The sequence below is a fragment of the Henckelia pumila genome, chromosome 3, assembly GCF_033568475.1.
Source record: "Henckelia pumila isolate YLH828 chromosome 3, ASM3356847v2, whole genome shotgun sequence".
In the NCBI taxonomy this organism is placed as follows: Eukaryota; Viridiplantae; Streptophyta; class Magnoliopsida; order Lamiales; family Gesneriaceae; genus Henckelia; species Henckelia pumila.
In genome coordinates, this window is record NC_133122.1 from 2927355 (window position 1) to 2930508 (window position 3154).

Sequence of the window (3154 nt, forward strand, 5' to 3'; positions counted from 1 at the left end):
TTTTCTCCCTTTTCCCTTGAAAAATATTATGAAAACTTCAGAAAATGGGAAAAAGAAATTTTAACATGGTTTTTAAATGTACCTCTTAGACATTTACATTAAGATGAGTTTGAAATTTACAAACATGTAGCTTTGTCTGCTCGTCGCCCTAACCTACTAGATAATGAATTTTAATCAACTATTTCATTTGAGGGCCACCATTGTTTTTTTCCATACAAGCATTGACATAAGATTCATGCTCCCAAACATATTCTTAGTCGAAATATTTTTTCCATATCTAATTATGCTCTTATATTCATACTTTTACTAATCTCTTTTTTTATTTAAATATATTGCATTGATCTAGCGATGTCAAGCACCTTGTCCTCCGTCTGTTTTTTTATCTTCAGCCAGCATTTTTTCCTGCTCATGTAGGGGAAGGAATCAGGTAAGTAGCAGCAGAACTACTTTGTCTATATTCCAAATATTTTGCCGGAGGAAACCACTTAATCCAAAAGATCGAGCTCATGAAAGGTAGAGTAACAATAATTTTATACTTCCACAAGTTTACTTATGTTTGAACTGGAGATTTATTACTCATACCCTAAATTTATATCCTACTCATTACGTGCACATATATTGAGTAATAACTTAAAAAATAGAAACTACTACCAACTTTATGAAGCATAAAAAATATTGAACCCCAGATATTTTTCTATGAAAAAATATTGAAATTTATATGTGTTAGGAAGTGCTTAGAGTCTGCCATTACCTTGGGTGAAGTGTGGTTAGTAACACTTAGTTTTCCAATAAATTTGAGTTCTCTTTTTTGATTCAGTTTTAAAAATAAGAGATTAAGGTTAGATTTTTTGTTCTTTGCAGAATTTGAGAACAAAATATGTAGGTGTTTCGTTACTTCCTCTTTCCAGTAAATTTGTTAATATAATACCCTTTCCACAAATTCACAGGTTGAAACACCCCTCGTTTTCCCTCATGGATTAGTTGCATCCAAGTATTCCCCCATGTGGGCTGGCTTGTACTCTGGTTTTGCCCCAAATAACAAGGTGAATTTTCTCTTCTACTATTGTTTTTCAGCTCTGGTGTTTTTGGTCGATGCTTCACCCAAAATGTTATTCACTACTTGCTCTTCGGCTCGTCTCTCTTTTTCTTTATATTTTTCATCCCATTTGTTTCTGCTTTTTTTTTTTTCCTTTTTTCTGCTTCTACTATACTGTTTTTTAAATCTGAATTTTTATGTTTGGAACCTGAAAATCGTGGATATCTGAAAAAAATTACTTGTTATACCTTTGGTTTCTGGTCTAGGCCAATTGTTTTCAGTTATATTATGGATTCTGAACATACCATCCATTTCTTAAAAGCTGAGGCCTACTGCATTTTCCTGTCCTCCACGGGCACACATGAAAGCAGTATCACCTTTTCTTTTGCAGACAAATCTGTGAGATATTTTGATAGTTTTACTTTACAAACAAGATGATTAATGTTCATTAACATGTCAATACTTTCAGGTAATAGAGATGAGGTTGAAGCAGATAGGATAAAGTTGAAGAAAAATGGCGATAGGTCCGCCGACGACAACAGTAAATCGAAGAGAGAATGAGAATGTATAGATCATTATCAGTTCCTCCCGTAATAGAGATGATGTTGAAGCAGCAAGAACTTTTATTCAGAATTGTATATTGAATTTTATTACTGAATAAGACCTGCTAAGTTCGGTGAGTAAAATCCAGAAACTTACTTCCGATATTGTTTGTTTTTGCACCTAAATTCAAATTATATAAATGTTCAAATCTTTGCATTCTAAGTTTGTTGCAAGTACTAGTTACTGATAAAGGATATATGTCTCTGGATTGATTCAGGTTTGGAGGCATTGGCATGAGGGAACACCTGCAAATATGATAGATCCTATGTTGAAGGATGGATTAATGTATAGTTTTTTCCATAGTATTTATATAGTTAGAATTTGATTTTTTTTTAGATGCACTTTTTGTTTTGTGGAAATACGTGTGGATACAAGCATATTTTTGGGTTATTTTGGTGGATATACTTGTGAATTCATGGATGTTTGTTGTTATGAGATGAATAATTTATTAACCTTATTAGTCTATTTTAAATTATTTTAATTTTTTTTTGTTTTTTAGAATGTCTTTTACTTCGTCAATTAGTGAAATTGCCGAAGTATAAGCATATCTTTTGCTTTGAAAATTTCATTAAAAATCGAAGTAAAAGAATACATTTTACTTCGGCAATTTCTTTAATTGACGAAGTATAAGCATATGTTTTACTTCGTAACTTATGAAATGAGCGAAGTAAAATATATGTTTTTACTTCGGCACCGGTCCAATTCTGCTTCCATAAAATGACCAAAGACTTCGGTAATTTAAGGTATAAGACTTCGGCGATTCAGCGAAGTAAAAAGGTACCCTATTACTTCACGTGACACTACTTCGGTAATTAAGTGCCTACGACTTCGGTTATTAACCGAAGTCTTAAGCGATTTTTCTACTAGTGCCACGTTTCATTGGTATGGAACATAGAGATGTTCAAAGCATGCAAATGGATATTCATATGATGAATGATCGAACTACCCTATCCGGACTTTCCAAGTGGTTATCACTTATCGAGTGGATAAAGTCCACGGTTTTGGTTGTACACCATTAGTACTTACTACTTGAAACATCATTGAGACTCTATATGCTAGTACTGTACTTTGACTCATTTACCGACTCTATTGGGGTCATCAGGTGTCGGGATTGGGTATAGTTACGCCACATATAGGAGTCGATGCTTTGTTGTCAAAGATTCACCACATACTTGCGAGTGTGGATATCCTATGCAATCTGAGGAGATATTAGTGTGACGAATCTCTGCCAGAGTACATGATGTGTTTTAGGTTACTTGGTTGCCTAGTAGCACATGCGATGTCACTATTTCATCTTCAAGATGCATTGCATAGTTATCGAATCTCGAACGACTCTCGATTTACCAATGGTTGTTGATTCGATCGGGATATATGGATGAAGGGACCGTACTGTACGCTAACCAAAATCTATTGGTTCTTGCAGGCACTATCAGTGATACCTAGGGAATCATGGGGCGATGTTGCTAGGCGCTCTTACCATGATTTGATGGGCAAGTCGGAAATTGTTGTTCCGAG

The 3154-nt window shown here is 34.3% G+C and overlaps 1 long non-coding RNA gene across 1 annotated transcript; it reads left to right on the forward strand.

Moving 5' to 3' along the window:
- Positions 1-443: 443 nt before the first annotated feature.
- LOC140886752 (uncharacterized) lies at positions 444-1613 on the forward strand. Its single transcript, XR_012151663.1, has 3 exons — positions 444-513; positions 948-1043; positions 1506-1613. It is a non-coding gene; the product is annotated as an uncharacterized lncRNA (long non-coding RNA).
- The last annotated feature ends 1541 nt before the right edge of the window (positions 1614-3154 follow it).